The sequence below is a fragment of the Macaca mulatta genome, chromosome 3, assembly GCF_049350105.2.
Source record: "Macaca mulatta isolate MMU2019108-1 chromosome 3, T2T-MMU8v2.0, whole genome shotgun sequence".
Classification (NCBI taxonomy): Eukaryota; Metazoa; Chordata; class Mammalia; order Primates; family Cercopithecidae; genus Macaca; species Macaca mulatta.
In genome coordinates, this window is record NC_133408.1 from 104,778,171 (window position 1) to 104,802,284 (window position 24,114).

Sequence of the window (24,114 nt, forward strand, 5' to 3'; positions counted from 1 at the left end):
CAATAGTGTGATCATAGTTCACTGTAATCTCAAACTCCTGAGCTCAAGTGATCCTCCCACCTCAGCCTCCCTAGCAGGTACACACCACCATCTCCAGCTATTATTTTTATTTTTTATAGAGACAGGGTCTCACTACGCTGCCTAGGCTTATATTTTGAATTCAAATATATCATTTTCTTTTCTCTTTTTGTTTTATTTTGAGACGTAGTCTCACTCTGTCGCCTAGGCTGAAATGTGGTGGCACGATCTCGGCTCACTGCAACCTCTGCCTCCTGGGTTCAAGTGATTCTCTTGCCTCGGCCTCCCGAGTAGCTGGGACTACAGGTGCCTGCCACCATGCCCAGCTAATTTTTGTATTTTTAGTAGAGACGGGGTTTTACCATGTTGGCCAGGATAGTCTCGATCTCCTGACCTCGTGATCCCCCCGCCTCGACCTCCTAAAGTGTTGGGATTACAGGTGTGAGCCACCGCGCCTGGCCCGAAATATATCATTTTCAAAACCAAAATGGTATTGTTCTCAACTTACTGTTTCACAATTTGAATTCTGCATTTGTCTAGTTTGATATTGATGCATTGGCTAAGCACTTTATAAGCAAAGTTATCTAACCAGTAACCACTCATTTGTACTAGCGTCTGATCTATATTTCTGCCTCCTTTACCCAAGTGGTACATTTGCTCATTTGCTTGCCAGAGCACAGACTTCAGCAAATTAATAGGAATTGTTTCAAGGCAGGTGGAGCAAGATGGCTGAAAAGAACCCTCCAGCAATCGTCCTTGCACAGGAACCTCCAACTGGACAAATCTCCACGCAAGAAACCACCTTCGCAAGAATTAAAAAATCAGAGGAGCAATCATAGTACCTGGTTTTAGCATAATAACAAGAAAATACACATTGAAAAGGGTACAAGGGACAGTCTCACGTTGCCGACACCACTCCTCCCTTAACTCCAAGCAGCTAAAGCAGCTTGTAGGAAGAATTTGTGTGCTGAAGGGGTGGGTGGGGAAGGAAAGGGTGGTAAGGCCTGAATAAATGTTAGTGGCAGCCAGGCTATAGGGACCTCGGTCTTTGTGTGACCCCTGGTGATGCACTGGTCAAGAGGCTATGTTCTTGGGGTGTAACCTAGCATAACACCAGCTGTGATGGCCACAGAGGTGCCCGTATCATCCCTCCCCCAACTTCAGGCAGCTCAGTGCTGAGAGAGACTCCTTCTATTTGGGCATTTGGGTGAAAAAGAGGAAAATGAATGAGGGACTTTCCCTTGGAACTCAGGGATTTCTCCCTGATCATTCCCACATCCATCTGGGCTGGGTTATCTAGGAGGCTGCAAGAGAGTGACAGCATAACTGGGCTTAGGGTGCCCTCTGGTGCTGAAATGGCTGCGGTGACCATAGACAAGAACTCAATAGTTCCTTTTGAATCTTTTGAAGGCCCTCTGAAGGACAGAAACAAACTAAGTCAGACTGTGAGAACTGGAATAAATACCTACCTCTCCAATGCCTGGACATCGATGAATGTCCACAAGTGTTAAGAACATTAAGAACAAAACCGGGCGCAGTGGCTCATGCCTGTAATCCCAGCACTTTGGAAGACCAAGGCAGGCAGATCATGAGGTCAGGAGTTCGAGACCATCCTGGCCAACGTGGTGAAACCCCGTCTCTACTAAAAATACAAAAATTAGCTGGATGTGGTGGTGCACGCCTGTAATCCCAGCTACTCAGGAGGCTAAGGCAGGAGAATTGCTCGAACCTAGGAGGGAGAGGTTGCAGTGAGCCAAGATAATGCTATTGAACTCCAGCCTGGACAACAGAGTGAGACTCCATCTCAAAAAAAAAAAAAAAAAAAGGAACATTAAGAATAAATATGACCTCACCAAACTGACTAAATAAAACACCAATGACTGACCGTGGAGAGATAGAGACATATGACTTCTCAGACAGGGAATTCAAAATAGCTATTTTGAGGAAGCTCAAAAAACTTCAATAAAACACAGAGAAGCAATTCTAAAATTTATCAAAGTTAACAGAGATTGAAATAACTTTTTAAGCACAGAAATCTTGGAGCTGAAAGGTGCAATTGACAAGTTTAAAAATGCATCAAGTGTGTCAGCAGAAGAACTGATCAAGCAAAAGAAAGAATTTGTGGCACATATACACCATGGAATACTATGCAGCCATAAAAAAGGATGAGTTTGTGTCCTTTGTAGGAACATGGATGCAGCTAGAAACCATCATTCTCAGCAAACTATCACAAGAACAGAAAACCAAATACTGTATGTTCTCACTCATAGTGGGAATTGAACAATGAGATCATTGGACACAGGAGGGGGAACATCACACAGCGGGTCCTGTTGTGGGGAGAGGTGGGGAGGGATTGTATTGGGAGATATACCTAATGTAAATGATGAGTTAATGGGTGTAGCACACCAACATGGCACATGTATACATATGTTACAAACCTGCACGTTGTGCACATGTACCCTAGAACTTAAAGTATAATTAAAGAAAAAAAAAGAAAAGAAAAAGAAAGATTTTGTGAGCTCAAAGGCTATTTGAAAATACACAGAGGAGAAAAAGGAAAAAATGAAAAAACACTTAAAGATACAGAAAATAGCCTCCAAATAGCAAATCTAAGAGTCATTGACCTAAAAGAGAAAGTAGAGAAAGAGATAGGGATAGAAGATTTATTCAAATAAATAATAATAGAGAAGTATGCAAATCTTGAGAGAGATATTAATATCCAGGTATAAAAAGGTCAAAAATCACCATGGAGATTCAATTAAAATTAGACTCTCCAAAACATATAATACTGTCTCAAAGGACAAGGACAAGGAAAGGATCCTAAAAAGCAGCAAGGAAAAAAAAAAAAAAAGTAACACATAAAGGAGATCCAATATGTCTGGTAGCAGACTTTTCAGTGGAACGCTTGCAGGACAGGAAGGAATGATATGACATATTCAAAGTGAAGGAAAAAAACTTTTGACTGAAAATACTGTTTCCAGCAAAGCTATCCTTTCCATATGAAGGAGAAATACTTTTCCAGACAAACAAAAGCTGAGAGAATTTATCACCATCAGGTCTGTCTTACAAGAAATCCTAAAGGAAGTTCTTCAATCTGAAAGAAAAGGAATGCTAACAAGCAACAAGAAATTACCTGAAGGTATAAAACTCACTGGTAAAAACAAGTACATGGACAAATTCAGAATACTCTAAAACTGTGATTGTAGTGTAGAACCACTCATGCTTTAAGTATAAAGGTTAAAAAACAAATATATCAAAAATAATAACTACAGCAATTTATTAAGTAGAAGACACTATAAAAAGATATAAATTTATACATCACACAGACCAATGGGAAAGAGAAATTATTTTAAAATTTAAAAATTAAGATAAAGGCTGGGCGTGGTAGCTCATGCCTGTAATCCCAGCACTTTGGGAGACTGAGGCAGGTGATCACCTGAGGTTAGGAGTTCCAGACCAGCCTGACCAACACGGTAAAACCCTGTCTCCACTAAAAATACAAAATTTAGGCCAGGCACGGTGGCTCACGCCTATAATCCCAGCACTTTGGGAGGCCAAAGCGGGCAGATCACGAGGTCAAGAGATCAAGACCATCCTGGCCAACATGGTGAAACCCCGTCTCTACTAAAAATACAAAAAATTATCTGGGCGTGGTGGTACACGCCTGTAGTCCCAGCTATTCTGGAGGCTGAGGCAGGACAATCTCTTGAACCTGGGAGGCAGAGGTTGCAGTGAGCCGAGATTGCACCACTACACTCCAGCCCGGGTGACAGAGTGAGACTCTGTCTCAAAAATATATATATAACAAAAATCAGCTGGGCGTGGTGGCAGATGCCTGTAATCCCAACTACTTAGGAGGCTGGGGCAGGAGAATCACTTGAACCCAAAGGCAGAGGGTGCAGTGAGCTGAGATTGTCCCATTGCACTCTAGCCTGGGCGACAGAGCAAGACTCTATCTCAGAAAAAATAATAATAATAAGATAAAAAAATATAAATTGAGACCACAAAAAATGAAAATGTGAGAGGACTGCAGTAAAAGTATAGACTTTTTTAGTTTTGTTTTAGCTATTTTTTTCTTTACAAAGTTGTCATCAGTTTTAAATGACTTCTTATAACTATAGGATTCTTTTGTAACCCCCATGGTAACCACAAAACAAAAACCTATAATGGGCACACAAAAAATAAAAGCAAGACGGTGAACCACACTACCAGAGAAAATAACCACAAAGGAAGACAGTAAGAAAGAAGAATTAGAAAACAACCAGAAAACAGGTAACAAAATGACCGTAGGAAGTCTTTACCTATCAATAATAGCATTGGATATAGATGGACTAAACTCTCCAATTAAAAAACATAGACTGGTTGAATGGATAAAAATAAAAAGAATAAACTACATACTGCCTACAAGAAACTCACCTCACCAGCCGGACACAGTGGCTCACACCTGTAATCCTAGCACTTTGGGAGGCCGCGGCAGGTGGATCACGAAGTCAGGAGATCAAGACCATCCGAGGTAACACGCTGAAACCCCCGCTCTACTGAAAATACAAAAAATTAGCTGGGCACGGTGGCAGTCACCTGTAGTCCCAGCTACTCGTAAGGCTGAGGCAGGATAATGGGGTGAACCCAGGAGGCAGAGCTTGCAGTAAGCCGAGATTGTGCCACTGTACTCCAGCCTGGGCGACAGAGTGAGACTCCATCTCAAAAAAATAAATAAATAATAAATAAAATAAAAAAGAAACTCACCTCACCTATAAAGACACACATAGATTGAAAGTGAAGGATGGAAAAAAATATTTCATGCAAATGAAAACCAAAACAGAGCAGGAGTAGCTATCATTACATCAGATAAAATAGACAAAGTCAAAAACTGTAAAAAGAGATAAAGAAGGTCATTATATAATGATATAGGGGTCAACTCAGCAAGAGGATATACGGTTGCAAATATATATGCATCCAACACTGAGGCATCCAGATATATAAAGCAAAAATCCTTCGAGCTAGAGAGAGAGACAGACCTAAACACAAGAATAGTAGAACATTTCAACACCCCACTTTCAAAACTAGATAGATCTTTCAGACAGAAAAATCAACAAAGAAACCAAAATTAGGCTGGGTACGGTGGCTCACATCTGTAATCCAGCACTTTTGGAGGCCAAAGTGGGTGGATCACTTGAGGTCAGGAGTTCGAGACCAGCCTGGCCAACATGGCGAAACCCTGTCTCTACTAAAAACACAAAAATTAGCTGGACGTGGTAGCAGGTGCCCGGAATCCCAGCTACTCAGGAGGCTGAGGCAGGAGAATTGCTTGAACCCAGGAGGCGGAGGTTGTAGTGAGCTGAGATCATGCCATTGCATTCCAGCCTGGGCAACAAGAGCAAGACTCCATCTCAAAAAATAAAAAAAATAAAAATAACAAAACCACAACAACAACAACAAAACAAAAAGCTTTGATGAAATAAATGGAAGAGGACATTAAAATAGAAAAATATTTTATGCTCATAGATTAGAATATTGTTAAAATGACAATACTTCCTAAAACAATTTACAGATCAATGTAATCCCTATCAAACTACCAATGACATTCTTCACAAAAATAGAAAGAGCAATCCTAAAATTTATATGGAACCACAAAGACCCCAAATAACCAAAGCAATCCTGAACAAAAATAGAGGAATCACACTACATGACTTCAAAATTTATTACAAAGTATAGTCACCAAAACAGCACGAGGTACTGGCATAGAAACAAACATATAGACCAGTAAAACAGAATAGAGAACCCAGAAATAAATCCACACATTTGCAACAACTCATTATTGAGAAAGGCACCAAAAACATACAATTGGGAAAGGATAGTCTTTTCAATAAATGGTATTGGGAATACTAGATAACTCTATGTAAAAGAATGCAACGAGACCTATGTCTCTCACTATTCATTAAAATAAATTGAAAATGGATTAAATAGTTGATTCTAAGACCTGAAACTATGAAACTACTGGAAAAAAACTTTGGGGAATTGCTCCAGTACATTCATCTGGGCAAAGATTTTTTTTCTGTAAAACCTGAAAAGCACAAGTGACCAAAGCAAAACAGAAAACTGGATTATGTCAAGCTAAAAAGCTTCCGTAAAACAAAGGAAACAATGAACAATGTGAAGAGACAACTCACAGAGGCCAGGAGCAGTGGCTCACACCTGTAATCCCTGCACTCTGGGAAGCTGAGGCAGGCAGATTGCTTGAGCCTAGGAGTTTGAAATTAGCCTGGGTAACATAGCAAAACTTTGTCTCTACAAAAAATTACCCAGGCATGTGAGCACACACCTGTAGTCCCAGCTACCTGAGAGGCTGAGGTGGGAGGATCACCTGAGCCCAGAAGGCTGAGACTACAATAAGCTGAGATCACACCACTGCCCTCCAGCCTGGGCAACAGAGTGAGACCCTGTCTCAAAAAAAAAAAAAAAAAAAAAAAAAAGCAGAGAGACAGAGAGATAATCCATGGAATGGAGGAAAATATCTGCAAACTATCCATCTGCCAAGGGACTAATAATCAGAATATGTAAGAAACTGAAACAGCTCAATAGCAAAAAGTAATAATCATCTGATTTTAAAATGGTCAAGGGATTTGAACAGACATTTCTCAAAAGAAGACATACACATAGCAAACAGGTATATGAAAAAAATGCTTAACGTCACTAGTCATCAGAGATATGCACATCAAAACCACAATGCAATATCATTTCACCATAATGAGACCCCGTCTCTATGTAAAAAAAAAAAAAAGTTGGCCGGGCGCAGTGGCTCACGCCTGTAATCCCAGTACTTTGGGAGACTGAGGCGGGCGGATCATGAAGTCAAGAGATTGAGACCATCCTGGCCAACATGGTGAAACCCCATCTCTACTAAAAATGCAAAAAGTAGCTGGGCGTGGCAGCACACACCTGGAGTCCCAGCCATTCAGGAAGCTGAGGCAAGGGAATCACTTGAACCTGGGAGGCGGAGGTTGCAGTGAGCTGAGATCATGCAGCTGCACTCCAGCCTGGCGACAGAGCAAGACTCCGTCTCAAACATTAATTAATTAATTAAATATGTAAAATAAATAAAACAAAAAATTAGCGGGGCATGGTTGTGGGTGCCTGTAGTCCCAGGTACTCAGAAGGCTGAAGCAGGAGGATTGCTTGAGCCTAGAAGTTTGAGGCTGCAGTGAGCTGTGATTGCGCCACTGCACTCTAGCCTGGGTAAGTGCAGAATGAGACCCTGCCTCTATTTTAATTTTTTTTAATTAATAAAAAAGAATAGGCCAGGCACAGTGATGCCTGTAATCTTAGCACTTTGGGATGCCGAGGGGGGCGGATCACCTGAGGTCAATAGTTCGAGACCAACATGGCAAAACCCCGTCTCCACTAAAAATACAAAAATTAGCTGGGCACGGTGGCAGTGGCCTGTGATCCCAGCTACTCGGGAGACTGAGGCAGGAGAATCGCTTGAACCCAGGAGGTGGAGGTTGCAGTTAGCCAAGATCGCACCATTGTGCTCCAGCTTGGGCAACAAGAGTGAGACTCCATCTCAAAGAAAAAAAAAAGCCATTTTGGCCGGTGGCCATAAGAACATGCTGTGTGGCTGATAAGTGAAGGCAAGAGCTGATTTGGCCTCTGCACTCCCCTCCTCAAGGTGATCATTTTCTCCAGAAGAGCTGGATATTCTTTCGCACAGTTATAGCACACAAATTAATGAGAATTGCTATTGTCAACCATGACAAATGTAAACCTAAGAAATGTCAACGGGAATGCAAAAAGAGTTGTCCTGTAGTTCAGATGGGAAAATTGTGCACAGAAGTTACACCCCAGAGCAAAGTTCTGAAACTCTTTGTATTGGTTGTGGTATCTGTATTAAGAAATGCCCCTTTGGTGCCTTATCAATTGACAATTTACCAAGCAACTTGGAAAAAGAAACCACACATCGATATTGTGCCAATGTCTTCAAACTTCACAGGTTGCCTATCCCTCGTCCAGGTGAAGTTTTGGGATTAGTTGGAACTAATGGTATTGGAAAGTTAACTGCTTTAAAAATTTTTTGCAGGAAAACAAAAGCCAAACCTTGAAAAGTATGATGATCCTACTGATTGGCAAGAGATTTTGACTTATTTCCGTGGATCTGAATTACAGAATTACTTTACTGAGATTCTAGAAGATGACCTAAAAGCCATCATCAAACCCCAATATGTAGATCAGATTCCTAAGCCTGCAAAGGGGACAGTGGGATCTATTTTGGACCGAAAAGATGAAACAAAGACACAGGAAATTGTATGTTAGCAGCTTGATTTAACCCACCTAAAAGAACAAAATGTTGAAGATCTTTCAGGAGGAGAGTTGCAGAGATTTGCCTGTGCTGTCATTTGCATACAGAAAGCTGATATTTTCATGTTTGATGAGACTTCTAGTTACCTAGATGTCAAGCAGCATTTAAAGGCTGCTATTACTCTACAATCTCTAATAAATCCGGATAGATATATCATTGTGGTGGAATATGACCTAAGTGTATTAGACTATCTCTCTGACTTCATCTGCTGTTTATATGGTGTACCAAGTGCCTATGGAGTTGTCACTATGCCTTTTAGTGTAAGAAAGGGCATAAACATTTTTTTGGATGGCTATGTTCCAACAGAAAACTTGAGCTTCAGAGATGCATCACTTGTTTTCAAAGTGGCTGAGACAGCAAATGAAGAAGAAGTCAAAATGACGTGTATGTATAAATATCCAAGAATGAAGAAAAAATGGGAGAGTTTGAGCTAGCAATTGTAGCTGGAGAGTTTACAGATTCTGAAATCATGGTGATGCTGGGGGAAAATGGAATGGGTAAAACGACATTTATCAGAATGCTTGCTGGAAGACTTAAACCTCATAAAGGAGGAGAAGTACCAGTTCTAAATGTCAGTTATAAGCCACAGAAAATTAGTCCAAAATCAACTGGAAGTGTTCACCAGTTACTACATGAAAAGACAAGAGATGCTTATACTCATTCACAATTTGTGACTAATGTAATGAAGCCTCTGCAAATTGAAAACATCATCAATCAAGAGGTGCAGACGTTATCGGGTGGTGAACTATAGCGAGTAGTTTTAGCCCTTTGTTTGGGCAAATCTGCTGATGTCTATTTAATTGATGAACCATCTGCATGTTTGGATTCTGAGCAAAGACTGATGGCAGCTTGAGTTGCCAAACGTTTCATACTTCATGCAAAAAAGACAGCCTTTGTTGTGGAACATGACTTCATCATGGCCACCTATCTAGCGGATCATGTCATCATTTTTGATGGTGTTCCATCTACTAAGAACACAGTTGCAAACAGTCCTCAAACCCTTTTGGCTGGCATGAATACATTTTTCTCTCAGCTTGAAACTACATTCAGAAGAGATCCAAGCAACTATAGGCCATGAATAAATAAATTTAATTCAATTAAGGATGTAAAACAAGAGTGGAAACTACTTTCTCTTGGATGATTAGATTGAATTTGAGAATATTGATAAGCCACTTATTAAAAAGAATATTTACTAGAATTTTTGTCATATAAAACTCAAATCAGGATTTTATCCCCCACATACTCTGGAGCTTGATTTTATGCCCCACATACTCTGGAATTTACTGAATATAACATCAAAGCCAGTAGGGTTCTAACTTGTAGTCGAAACACAAAAAAATGCCACTTTTCTGTTCCTGATGAGGCCCTTTTATGCATAATATTCTAAAGTCATTTCAAGCTATACAAATTACCTCCAAGTTTTCATGATGTATGGGAAGATTTTCAGTAGGTATATTATATTCACATACCAAACGCTGACCAGTGTTGCTCCATTTTTTAAATCTTGAACAGGGTTTCTGTATTTACCTGGTTTGCCAAGTATGCCAGTGTAATGAAACTGCCCTCATTTTAAAAGCTGGTCAGAGATTTCACTGACTGGCATTTGATAAATAAACCTCAGGATTATGTTTGTTATTTGTTTACAGTCTTTGCCCTATATTATCAGTACACGGCTTCCGAGGAAGACTGCATACTATAAAACACCACTAGTGCAAAAATACGTGTTTTAAAATTGTTTTTCATCTTTTTTGGTGCTTTTGAATATGTTTAGCAGAAACCAATTCTGTTCCCTTCCTCCCAAAAAAACCCTAACTTTACTCTGAATTTTTTAGCTTTTGCATTCCATAAGGTTCTGTATTCAGTCATTCTCTGGGTAATGTCATTTTTTTACACATATAATCACTGATCGAGATTTAGGAAAAAGCATTTCTTTTCTCTTCTTCTTCTTAGGAAAAAACATTTCTAAAGAACATTTGCTTCCCTTACAACTATAGACTCGAAATCTTTAAAGATGGTGCCTAAGCATGTATATATTTTTTTAAAGTTCCACAGATTTTTCCAGTGGGCACCCAAGGATTATAAACCACTTCCCTAAAGGCAACATTAGTGCAAAAGTGCCTAGATAGCAATACAAAGTATCCCTTGGTACCACATATATTCATTTATGAGTTTGGATACAGAACGCATTATCTAAACCTTTTTTTAGTTCTAAAAACCCATCCAAGTTTCTTGAGTTCCTGAATTTTGAACAGGATTACCTGTAGCCTGGAGCCACTTTAAATTGTACTTCTGACAAAACTGGAATTAACTTATGAGTGAAGAAAAGGGTTTACTAAATAAATGACTGGGGCAAGCAAAATTGAGGGGGAAATTAGAAAGTATTTCGCAAACTTTAAGAGCTACTTGAAATAATAGAAGTCCTGATTAATATGCACATAATGACTAGAAAGTATGGTTTAACTGAATCCCATTATGCCTTTTAAAAAATAATTTATGTGAGTAATCCATAAATACATGTTGTAAAAAATTCAAATATACAGAATGAAATAAAAAATAATCTCCCTTTATTACCCTCCCAAAGGTTACCAGCATTTGAATTTAATAATGTATATTCTTTTAGGATTTTTCATGTGCACTTACCTAAGTGTGAATATGTAAAGAGTTTGTTTTGTACACAAATAGGATAATATAAAATAAATAATGCCTACTTTTAAGGATAGGTTAAATTTGTGAATGATTAAGTTCAAATATATTGAATAAAATAAGCAAAAGCTATTAAAAAAAGCAGAATTAAATGAAATAGAGACTTAAAAAAACAATACAAATGATCAATGAAACAAAATGTTGGTTTTTTGAAAACATACACAAAATTGATAAACTTGGCTAGACTAATCAAGAAAACAAGGAAGAAGACCTAAATAATCAGAATTGGGGGGAGAAAGGAGACACTACAACTGATTCCACACATATACAAACTATTATTAGAGACTATAACAAGCCACTATATGCTAAGAAATGGAAGGAGATGGAAAATTTTTGGACACACAACCACCAGGATTGAACTGCAAAGAAATAGAAAACCTAAACAGACTAATAATGAGGAATGAGATTGAATCAGTAATTTAAAAAAACTCCCAACAAAGGAAAGTCCAGGACCAGATGGCATTGCTGCTGAATTGTATCAATCGTATACAGAACAAAGTACACCAATTCTTCCCAAACTATTCCAAGGAAATTGAGAGAAGGAAGTACTTTCTAACTCATCCTGTCAGATCAGCATAACCCTGATACCAAAACCAGACAAGGACATCACAAAAAAAGACTATGGGCTGAGATATCTGATAAACATAGAGTCAACAATCCTTAACAAAATATTATCATATTGAATCCAAAAACACATTAAAAAGATATTTAGACAGATACCATGATCACATGGGATTCATCCAGCTGATGCAATAATGGTTCAACATATGCAAATCAATGTAAACATTATAAGACCAGGTGTGGTGGCTCACACCTGTAATCCCAGCACTTTTGGAGGCTGAGGTGGGAGGATTCCTTGAGGCCGGGAGCTTGAGATAAGCCTGGGCAGCATGGTGAGACCATCTCTACAAAAAATTTAAAAATTAGCTGGACGTAATGATGCATGCCTGTAGTCCCAGTCAGTTAGGAGGCTGAGATGGGAGGTCGAGGCTGCAGTAAGTTTTCATCATACCACTGCAGCCTGGGTGAGATCCTGCTTCAAAAAAAAAAAAAAAAAGGTCAACATCACTTATCATCAGGAAAATGCAAATCAAAACCACAATGAGATAACATCTTACCCCAGTTACAATGGTCATTATTGAAAAGAAAAAAAAAAAATAACACACCAGGCATGGTAGCTCACGCCTGTAATCCCAGCACTTTGGGAGGCCGAGGTGGGTGGATCATTTGAGGTCAGGAGTTCTAGACCAGCCAGCCAACATGGTGAAACCCTATCTCTACTAAAGATACAAAAATTAGCTGGGTGTAGTGGCAGGCAACTGTAATCTCAGCTACTCAGTAGGCTGAGGCAGGAGAATCGCTTGAATCCAGGAGGCAGGGGTTGGAGTGAGCCAAGATGGCACCACTGCACTCCAGCCTGGGGGACAGAGTGAGAATCCATCTCAAAAAGGAAAAAAAAAAGTTATGGTACAAACATACAGTTAGATAGTAGGTAGTGTTCAATAGCCCAGTAGGGTGACTATGTTTAACAACAATATATTGTATATTTCAAAATTGCAAGAAGGGAAGATTTGAAATGTTCCCAACACCAAGAAATGATAAATGTTTGAGGTGAGGGATATCTTAAGTACCCTAACTTGATCATTACACATTCTATGCATATATCAACATATCAGTTACTTCATAAATATGTACAAATATTAGTATCAATTAAAGAAAAATAGCCAGATATGGTGGTGCATGCATACCATCTACTTGGTAGGCTGATGCAGGAGGATCACTTGAGCCCAGGAGTTCAAGGTCAGCCTGGGCAACGTAGCAAGACTCCATCTCTAAAAAATAATAATAAAATAAACAAATAAATAAAAATAAAATGAATGAAACTGAGATGAAAAAGAATACATTATAACTGATGCCACAGACACATAAAGGATTATTAAAGAATATTATAAACAACTGCATGCTAACAAATTGGACAACTATATATATATATATGGACACATGCAAACTACCAAGATCAAATCATGAAGAAATAGAAAACTTAAACAGACCAATAAAAAGTAACAAGATTAAAGCCATAATAAAAAGTCTGCCAATAAAGAAAAGCCCAGGACCAGATGCCTTCGCTGATAAATTCTACCAAGCTTGTAAAGAAATAATACCAGTTCTACTCAGACTATTCCAGAAAATTAATAAGAAGGTACTGCTTCCTCTGTGAGGCCAGCTTTACCCTGATACCAAAACCTAACAAAGACACAATAATAAAAGAAAACTATATTCTACTACCCCTGAGAAACATAGTCAACAATCCCCAACAAAATATACTAACAAACTAAATTAAATTAAAAATAAATATTAAATGAATTAATATTAATATTATTAGTCTCTTCACTAATAATTACTTATTAAATTAAGAATTAATATGTAAAAGATCAAGTGAGATTGATCCCAGGGAAGCAAAGATGGTTCAATATATGCAAACCAATAAACATGATATACCACATTGACAGAATCAAAGACAAAAACCATATGATCATTTCAATAGATGCTGAAAAAACATTGAATAAAATTCAACATCCCTTCATGATAAAGACTCTTAACAAACTGAGTATGGAAGGAACACACCTCAAACAATAAAGGCAATATATGACAAACCCACAGCTAACATCATACTGAATGGACAAAAATTGAAAGTCTTTCCTTGAAGATCTGGAACAAGACAAGGGTGCCCATTTTTGCCAGTTTTATTCAACTGGACGGCCTAGCCAGAGCAATTAGACCAGAGAAAGAAATAAGGAACACTCACATTGGAAAGGAAGAAGTCACACTGTCCTTCCTTGCAGATAACATTATCTTATTTCAAGAAAAAACTAAAGATACCACAAAAAAAGTTTTAGGACTGATAAATTTCGTAAAGTTTGCAGATACAAAGAGCAACGTATAAAAATCAGTAGCATTTCTGTATGCCAGCGGTGAGCAATCTGAAAAAGAAATCAAGAAGCAATCCCATTTTACGATAGCTACAAAAATAAAATAAAATACCTAAGAATCAATTTAACCAAAGAAATCAAAGATCTCTACAATGATAACTATAAAACATTAATGAAAGAAATTGAAGAGGACACAAAAAAAATGGAAAGATAAATGATGCTCATGAATTGGAAGAGTTAATATTGTTGAAATGTTCATACCACCCAAAGTAACCTACAGGCTCAATGCAATCCCTATCAAAATACCAATGATAATTTTACATAAATAGAAAAAGCTACCTTTTTTTTTTTTTTTTTAAGACAGAATTTTCCTCTGTCACCCAGGTTGCAGTGCAGTGGCGTGATGTCGGCTCACTGGAACCTCTGCCTCCAGGTTCAAGCAATTCTCCTGCTCAGCCTCCTGAGTAGCTGGGACTATATGCGTGCACCACCATGCCTGACTAATTTTTGTATTTTTAGTAGAGACGGGGTTTTACCATGTTGGTCAGGCTGGTCTCAAACACCTGATGTCAAGTGATCCTCCAGACTTGGCCTCCCAAAGTGCTGGGATTACAGGCGTGAGCCACCACGCCAGACCAGATTGTTACAAATTTTAATCTTAAAATTTTTATAGAACCATAGTAGATTCTGAATAGCCAAAGTAATTCTGAGCAAAAAGAACAAAGCCAGAGACATTACACTACCTGATTTCAGTAGTATACTACATATACTACAAGGCTATAGTAATCAAATCAGCATGGTACTGGCATAAAAACATACACATAGACCAACGGAACAGAATAGAGAACCCAGAAATAAAGCCACACATTGTAGCCATCTCATTTTCAACAAAGGTGCCAAAAATTTACACTGGGGAAATGCAGGGGCCTTTGAAAACAGTATGCTGAGAATAGATAGGGCTCAAGGACAGTATCTCCAACTGAACTTTTAATGAACTCCCGTAGGCGCCAAGAAGGTGGGCAGATAAGGAAGAGCATAGAAACAAGGAACTGAGTAGAAGGTTACATCTGGGAAAAGAAAGTTTGTTTTGCATTGCATTCTTTCTGCTGACGTGGGGTTTATGGGGTATAAATAAAGTGAGGCGGAGGCTCTGAGTGCGGCCGCCATGTTCTCTGTGTGTCTTTGTCTTTGTGTGTTCTTTCATTCTCCACCACCCCCGGCACGGACCCCAACAAGTGGCGCAGCGAGCAGGGTCAGCATGGGTGAGTAGGGGAGAGCAAGAAGGGGAACCCCCTAGGGGCGGGTAAGGCCCGGATATTGTTAAGGGGAACCTTTTTAAGCTTTCATTATGGGAATTCCATCTCTCTGGCCTCAGAATATTTACGCCTGTTTCAAGGACTGTTGCTGTCTATAGGAGTAGAAGTGAAAGAAAAAGACTTTGAAGTGATTGTTTGCCCATGTTGAACAACATTGTTACTGGTTTCAGTATCAGACTAAAGTGCAGCTGAATCGCAGAGAATGGTTACAGGTAGTAAAAGCTCTGCTTAGAGCTCTCCAGTTAGGGGATATTATGCCTCTAAAATTGTGGACCTTGTGTAACTCTATCACTCAGACATTAGAGTTACTTGAGACTGATTCAGAGTGTGGTAATGTAGCCACAGTAGGAAAGGTATCTGAGGATTTGGGAAAAAATAAATCTGAAATGGAGCCCATTTGTGCCAGGGTAACAGAGAATGGGGGGGTAGCAAAAGGGGGAGAAGAGAAAAATCCAGCTCTTCCTTCTTCTAAGGGAAATTCTGACATGCAGTGTATTATGGAAATGCTTCAACAAATATTACAGATACATTCTTCTAATTCACCTTTGTGAGCTTTCCCTGTTTCTTTTCCTTCTGCCCTGTTAAAAGAGGATTTTCCAGTGCCTCCAACCCCCTGGCTTCCTTACCTTTACCTTTGTCTGGCAAAGTTTTCTCAGTGCCTTGCCCACCACTGGGGGAGGGAGAAAAGGAAAAGATTAAAAAATTTAAGGAGCTGGGTCTGTTTCCAATTATTTGTGCTTCTTTTGCTCCTAATGCTCAGTTTTTAAATGGTGGCAATAATGTCCAATTTAATCCCTTACAAATTAAATTTTTAAAAGAAATGAAAGCTGCCATTTCTAACTATGGATCTCAATCTCCTTTTATCCTTGGTCTTCTTGATGCTTTTTCATCAAAAAATTTGATGATGCCTATAGACTGGGAGACTTTGGGGAAGGCTTTTCTTGATCATTCTCAGTGGTTACAATTGCACAGCTGGTGAATGGACAAGGCGCATGTACAGGCTAGAAAAAATGTTATGTGTGATCCCCCAGGACCCACTGAGGAACAACTCACAGGCATGGGCCAATATGCTACTCTTAATGCTCAGGCTGGTTTAGATGATGTTGCCCTTACTCAAATCAAGACTTTGTTTTTAAGGGCCTGAAATAAGGTAGAGATAACAGGAAAATCTTCCCTTTCCTCTGTGAAGATTTTACAGGGCACAAATGAACCATATCCAGATTTCGTAGCCCGTCTTCAGGATGCTGTCTTGAAAATTGTGAGTGCTGGCCTTGCTTCAAAAATTTTGTTACAAACATTGTCTTTTAAAAATGCTTATGCTGACTGTCAAAAATTGTTAAAATCATTAAAGGCCAATGGGGCCAATTTAGATAAATATATTAAAACTTGTGTTAGTGTTGGAGGGGCTATTTATAATGCTCAATTATTTGCTGGAGCTTTGTCTAAAGCCTTAAAAGGAAATAACAAACAAGGTGTTTGTTTGCAGTGTGGTAAACCTAGACATTTCAAAAAAGGAATGTCATAAAAATTGAACACTTTTATCCCTCAAGGCAGAAAGCTGCCTTCAGAGGTGTACAAATGTTGTGATAAAGGTCGACATTGGACAAATAAATGTCGTTCCAAAACTGATAAAAGTGGAAATTTACTGTCTCCTCTCCTGGGAAACAGGAGTCGGGGCCCACAGGCTTGGGGCCCCAACAATTACAATATAAGTCTACTACAATATTCAGTGAGCAATGGCCTACAACATCAAGGAATAAATTCAAGTCCTCCTTAAGGATCCTACACCTTACCCCAGTTTCTCAGCTTTATGCGGCAACTAAGCAGAGCGCCGCTGCTGATTTAGCTATTACTCAGCCTTATACTTTGTCTCCTAATAGAGGAGTATATAAATTAGCTATTCGAGTGTGTGGCCCTTTGCCAAAAGGACATGATGTTACTAATAAAATTCTTATTATGGTACAAGTCTCACAATTTATACGCCTAGAGGCAGGGGAACACATTCTCAATAGGGAGGGTTTGGTAGCACAGAAAAAACTGTTTTTTGGGAAACTTTAGTTTCTAATCAAAAGCCCTTATGTTAATTGCATATTAATGGAATAGTTTTTAAAGGGTTAATTGATATGGGGGTGAATATGTCTATTATTTGTTTAAATTAGTGGCCTATACAATGGGAAAAAAGACAAGTTTCAGTTATACTCACTGGCTTGGGTGCTGCTTCTGTGGTTTATCAAGACATAGAACCTTTAACCTGTGTCGGTCCTAAAGGTCAACAAGGTCAAGTTTTTTTTTATATTATTCCTATCAATATTAATCTTTGGGGACAAAATCTTTCATAACAATTTGGTGCTTTTTTAAACATTCTTCATATTTCCTCAGCTGCCAAAAATATGATGTTCAAAATGGGCTACAATCCTTTAAACTCATAGCCACTGTTCACCAGCCTCAAGTTTTATAATTAAAGTGTAAAACGACCACTCCTCTTTAGGTGAAACAGTGGCCATTATCTAAAGAAATGCTTAGGACTTTAAAAGAGTAAGTCAAAAAACAAATGGCCGAGAGGAATCTAAAGCCACGTACTTCTGCATGGAATTCCCATCTTTGTCTTGTTCTTAAAACTATAAATGTTTACATTCAACCTAGGGAAAGTTTACAGCCTGGTCTTCCTAATCCTGCCCTTATCCCACAAAGTTAAAAATTAATGGTCATAGATCTCAAAAATTGTTTTTTCTCTATTCCATTACAACCTCAGGATTGTAAAAAGTTTGCCTTTATTATTCCTAAATATAATAATGGACAACCTATTCAAAAATATCAGCAGAAGCTTCTTCCCCAGGGTATACTTAATAGCCCTACTATATGTCAAAAATTCGTACATAGGATTTTAAATCCTGTAAACAATCAGTTTCCAACTGTGTTAATTTATCATTGTATGGATCTTCTCTGTCCCTGTTTTTAATAATTTTCAGCCACTTTTTCGATATCAATGGAAAGTTTTACCTCAAGGTATGTTAAATAGCCCTACCTTGTGTCAAGAATTTGTCCATAGAGCCTTGGATCCTGTTCGAAAGCGTCATCCTTCTGTTCTTTTATATCATTATATGGATGACATTCTTCTTGCTGCACCCACCAGAGAAAAGCAGCAAGATGCTTTTGTATCATTACAAACTCAGCTTTTCTTTTACTCACTTAATATTGCTCCAGAAAAAATTCAACTGGATTTTCCTATTCAATATTTAGGTTATACCTTAAGAACACAAAATATTCGACCCCCAAAAAACTCAAATTCGACGTGATCATTTAAAAACATTAAATGGTTTTCAAAAGCTTCTAGGAGACATTAATTGAATGCGTCCTGTTTTAGGAATACCAACATATCAGTTACAACATCTTTTTTCTATTCTAGAAGGAGACAGTCACTTGGACAGCTCACGCCATTTAACTCCTTTGGCTTTACAGGAACTCCAGCTTGTAGAAGAGCAACTTCAAAAGGCCCATTTACATTATCTCCTTCCCGATGTTCCCCTTTCCCTTTGTTTATTTCATACTTTACATTCTCTTACAGGAATGATTCATCAGACCAATCGGCCGCTAGAATGGATCTTTTTGTCAAATAAAATATCTAAACGCTTGGCTATTTATATCGATCATTTAGCTGAGCTGATCATCAAAGGATGACATCGTTGTCGACAACTTTAGGGAGGAGATCCTTCCTTAATTATTTCTCAATTCACTCATAATCAGATCACTTATCTTCTTGCAACTTCTGATTCTTGGCAAGTTTCTTGCGCTTCCTTTGTTGGACAATTTTCTACCCAATATCCTAAGTCTCCGATCTTTTCATTTTTTAGACAACATTTTGTGTTGCCTTTCTCACTAATTTCTGTATTTCCTGTTCAAGGTCCTACCTTTTTTACCAATGCTAGTAGCAATGGTAAGGCTGGATATTGGAGTGTTCATCAATCTCGAGTTACAGTTTATCCTTATCCCTCGGTGCAACAGGGAGAACTGTTTGCCATTCTCATGGTCTTACTTCATTTCCCTACTACTAGTTGTAATATTGTTAGTGATTCTCAATATGCCGTTTATGTTACTTCTTATATTTCTCAGGCCACTTTACCTCTTTGTGCTACTTCTTCTCTTCAAAAACTCTTTTCCTTATTATCTTCTACTTTGAGCCAACGTCGAGCTCCTTTATTCATCACTCATCTTCGTTCTCATTCTCAACTTCCTGGACCATTAGTTCATGGTAATACTCAGATTGATTCGCTTTTAATCGGCCACCTACATGCTGCAGAACAAAACAAGCTCGTTCTCTTATTCGAGCTTGTCTTTCCTGTGCTCCTTTGAGCATTCCATCCTTCCATCCTGGGGTTAATCCATGAGATGTCCCTTCTTTTGGACGATTAAAGTATGTTCATCATACCATTGATACCTTTTCTCATTTTCAATGGGCCACTCCGTTGCCATCTGAGAAAGCTGATTCTGTTATTACACATCTCTTAGCTTGTTTCGCCATCATGGGCATTCCTCTTATACTTAAAACTAATAATGCCCCTGCCTATGTCTCTCATAAATTACAAGTTTTCTTACAGCAATACAATATTCAACATATCACCGGTATCCCGGGCAACAGTCAAGGTCAAGCCATCGAGTGCGCAAATTTAACTTTAAAAACTCAACTACTAAAACAAAAAGGGGGAAATGAGCCCCCCAGAAACCAGATTTTGAAGGTTCTTTTTACCTTAATTTTTTTGAATCAATGGAGACAATTGCAAGACTCTGCTGTCGTAACCCATCTTTCCTCACCTCCCTCGGTGATAGTCCCCGCTGACAATTTAAAGGTTTGGTATCCTAATGAAGAAGGTAAGTATGTTCAAGGGCAAGTTTTAAAACAGGGACGGGGCTATGCTCTTGTCCTTACAGGGAGCGGACCTGAGTGGTTTCCTACAAGATGATTGAAACACTGTTGAAAAGAAAACTGGATTCAGCATGCATTTCTTCCTTTGTTGGATGTGCCTCGGCGGGGGACTTATTTCCCTTAGTGAGGCCTTGTATGAATATTGGACTTATATTCCCTTTCCGCCCTTGTATCAGGGAGTCGCCTGGGAGGAGGCGGAAATTAAGGTTTTCACCAATGACATTACTTGGATGCCATCCCCCGATATGGACAAGGACAACATAGAATGGGAAACAGGAATTATAATCAGCACATACCAATTTGGAGTGGAAGGACTTCCAATATGTATGGGAAATAGTCATTGTCTCTGAAAATCGCATGAAGCTTGGGCTGTTCACTATAATCATAGTCATGTGGCTGCTAATACTGTTATTATTGTAACTAGAAGCTTTCAGTATAATCATACTGTATATAGTAATGAAACTATTCCTAGTTCTTTACCTTTTTGTCCTATTCCAGAGGTTTCTCCTAATATTGAGGTGCTAGAGTGGCAACAATGTCGGGGAACTAAACCCCGGATTTTATTAGAATATAATGGGATGCAAATAACTGATTGGAGTGTGCACGGTGATTTTCAAATAAAATTTAGTCATATACCTTTGAAATGGCACTGGGTAAATAAAAGTATTGCCGCTAACAGTAATGAAACCTTGGTATGGCGTGAAGGAGGCCTGAAGTACAGAGTCATCTTTGGAAGTTGTTAGCTGCAGGCGTTGCCATTAGCACTTTTGTGGGGAATATGTCCCTTAATCTTTCTAACCCAAATAACTCCTTTCATATTCAGTTATATCAGAATACCTCCCGATATATTATTGCTTGTGTCCGTAAGCCCTACCTATTATTAGCGGGGAATTTGACATGTGATAATAATACGGGAATTGTTAATTGTACAGATACGTGTACATTTTTGTCTTGCCTCAATCATTCTTGATGGCACAACTTTACTGGGGATATTTATATCCTCAGGGCTCGTAAGGAAATTTGGCTACCTGTTAACCTTACGCGACCGTGGGGGGCATCACCTCTTGAAACTTATATTTGGACTTCTCTCCAGTGAACCCGCCATGCCCTTGGACTTATAATTGCCTCAGTGATGAGCCTTGTCACCATCGTCTCCACTGCGGCCGTAGCAGGGCTCGCTCTACATCAAAGTATACAAAATGCTGAATTTGTGCAGCAATGGCACGAACAATCTCACCGGTTATGGCTTCAACAACGAAACATTGACTCTCAACTTGCTGAAAGATTGGACAACATGGAGCAAGCATTGACATGGCTTGGAGATCAGCTCACTGTACTCAGTACTCGGATGACATTACAATGTGATTGGAACTCCACTCAATTTTGTATAACGCCTGTGCCTTTTAACATCTCTCAGAATTGGACTGTAATCCGAAAATTATTAGTAGGCCATAAAAATATTAGTTTGGACATCCAAGAGCTCACTCAGAACATTTCCGAAGCATTTCGACAACAATTACATGTGTTGTCTGGAACCGTAACCCTGCAGAAGCTGGGTCAGCACCTTGCTGCCTTTAACCCATGGACCCAGATGAAAACATGGATTTCTACAATCTCTGGAAGTATATTGCTTTGGGCACTTGGATTGGGTCTACTTCTTTTGGTGATTCGATGCTCCCTCCGTCGCCTCCAAAAACAAAAGAAAACACAGGAACAAATATGGGCTACCTTTTTAGGATTCAGGCAAAACAAAAACAAAAAGGGGGAAATGCAGGGGCCTTTGAAAACAGTATGCTGAGAATAGATAGGGCTCAAGGACAGTATCTCCAGTTGAACTTTTAATGAACTCCCGTAGGCACCAAGAAGGTGGGCAGATAAGGAAGAGCATAGAAACAAGGAACTGAGTAGAAGGTTACATCTGGGAAAAGAAAGTTTGTTTTGCATTGCATTCTTTCTGCTGACGTGGGGTTTATGGGGTATAAATAAAGTGAGGCGGAGGCTCTGAGTGCGGCCGCCATGTTCTCTGTGTGTCTTTGTCTTTGTGTGTTCTTTCATTCTCCACCACCCCCGGCACGGACCCCAACAGGGAAAGGGCAGTCTCTTCAATAAATGGTGCTCAGAAAACTGATATCCACGTGCTTAAGAATAAAACTAGACTCCTATATCTCATCATACACAAAAATAAACTCAAAATGGCTTCGAGAGCTGATTCTAAGACCTGAAACTACAAAACTACTAGAACACATGGGGGAAATGCTCCAGAACACTGGTCTGAGCAAGACTTTTTTGTGTGTAAGACCTCAAATGTGCATGCAACAAAAACAAAAATAGACAAACAGGACTATCTTTAACTAAAAAGCTTTGGCACAGCAAAGGAAATAATTAACAAAGTGAAGAGACAACCTATAGAGTGGGAAAAATATCTGCAAACTGGCTGGGTGCAGTGACTCACATCTGTAATCCCAGCACTTTCGGAGGCCAAGGCAAGAGGATGGCTTGTGGCCGAGTGTTCAAGGCCAGGATGGGCAACACAGTGAGACCCTGTCTTTACAAAATAATTAACTAATTTTAAGAATTAAAAGAATATTTGTAAACTGGCCAGGTGCGGTGGCTCAAGCCTGTAATCCCAGCACTTTGGGAGGCCGAGACGGGTGGATCACGAGGTCAGGAGATCGAGACCATCCTGGCTAACACGGTGAAACCCCGTCTCTACTAAAAAATACAAAAAACTAGCCGGGCGAGGTGGCAGGCGCCTGTAGTCCCAGCTACTCGGGAGGCTGAGACAGGAGAATGGCGTGAACCCGGGAGGCGGAGCTTGCAGTGAGCTGAGATCCGGCCACTGCACTCCAGCCTGGGCGACAGAGCGAGACTCCTTCCAAAAAAAAAAAAAAGAATATTTGTAAACTATCCATCTATCAAGGGATTAATAATCAAAATATACAAGGAGTTCATGCAACTCAATAGCAAAAATAAACAAATAATTCAATTTAAAAATGGGCAACAGATCTGAATAGACATTTCTCAAAGGAAGATGTATAAGGGTATGGTGGCGCATGCCTGTAGTTTCAGCTACTCATCAGGCTGAGGTGGGAGGATCTCTTAAGCCAGACATTCAAGTTCAACCTGGGCAATATAGCAAGACCCTATCTCTAAAAATAAATAAATGATATACAAATGGCCAACAGGTATATGAAAAGAAATACTCAACATCACTAATCATATCAGGCAAACACAAATCAAACCACAATGAGATATCTCACCCCAGTAAAATGGCTATTATCAAAAAGATCAAAAATAACAAATGCTCAGCACCAGAGGAAAGGTTTAAAAAAAAAAAGGAGAAGAAGCAGCCAGGCGCGGTGGCTCAGGTCTGTAATCCCAGCACTTTGGGAGGCCGAGGCAGGCACATCACAAGTTCGAGACCAGCCTGGCCAAGATGGTGAAACCCTGTCTCTACTAAAAATACAAAAATTAGCCAGGCGTGGTGGCGGGTGCCTATAATCCCAGGGACTCGGGAGGCTGAGGCAGAGAATTGCTTGAATCCAGGAGGCGGAGGTTGCAGTGAGCCGAGATCATGCCATTGCACTCCTGCCTGGGCGAAAGAGCAAGATTCTGTCTCAAAAAAAGAAAAGAACAGAACAGATGCTAACAAGGAGAAGAGGAGCACTTCTACCCTGTTGGTGGGAATGTAAAATAGTACAGCCACTGTGGAAAACAGTACAGAGGAGGTTCCTCAAAAACTAAAAAGGGAACCACCAGATGATCTAGCAATTCCACTGCTGGTTATATACCCAAAACAAAGGAAATCAGCATTCCAAAGAGATACCTGCACTTGCATGTTTATTGCAGCATATTCACAATAGCCAACGA

At 39.4% G+C, this 24,114-nt stretch overlaps 1 pseudogene; it reads left to right on the forward strand.

Moving 5' to 3' along the window:
• Positions 1-743: 743 nt before the first annotated feature.
• Positions 744-9,519, forward strand: LOC704446 (ATP-binding cassette sub-family E member 1 pseudogene; annotated as a pseudogene).
• Positions 9,520-24,114: the final 14,595 nt, after the last annotated feature.